This window comes from Gavialis gangeticus, unplaced genomic scaffold, assembly GCF_001723915.1.
Source record: "Gavialis gangeticus isolate Ggan-Ray unplaced genomic scaffold, GavGan_comp1, whole genome shotgun sequence".
In the NCBI taxonomy this organism is placed as follows: Eukaryota; Metazoa; Chordata; order Crocodylia; family Gavialidae; genus Gavialis; species Gavialis gangeticus.
Genome location: NW_017729025.1, coordinates 19,908,654 through 19,909,086, shown reverse-complemented (window position 1 = coordinate 19,909,086; position 433 = coordinate 19,908,654).

Here is a 433-nt window from a genome sequence, read left to right as displayed (position 1 = left end):
CCACCTCTGCCGACCCTCGGGGGACGGACTGGGCTGGGGCTGTCCCGGCTGGTCTCGTCCCGCTGGGGTTTGGTTTCCTCCGGGGGGGGCGGCCTGTTTTATTAGGCAGACCAACAACTAGAACTCTTGGGTCCAAAACGATCCCTTTTATTAGACCGGCTGGGCAAGTTTTGGGGAGCAAAGTCCCTTGGGCAGGCTCTGGGGAAAGCTTAGATGGTTCAAGATGGGAAAAGTCTCCGGTATTAGGCCGACTGGGCCGCCCTGTGCCGGGACAAGGACGTTTGTGCCCCAAAGCTTGCGAAGAGGAGGTTTTCCGAGTAGTCGGTCTCAGAGAGGATGCCACGTTGACCCAAAGCACATTGTCTGCCCCAAACTTTCCACGTGCCCATCATCCTAGGGTGCCCCCCCCCCCCCCCCACCTCATCCACCCCGC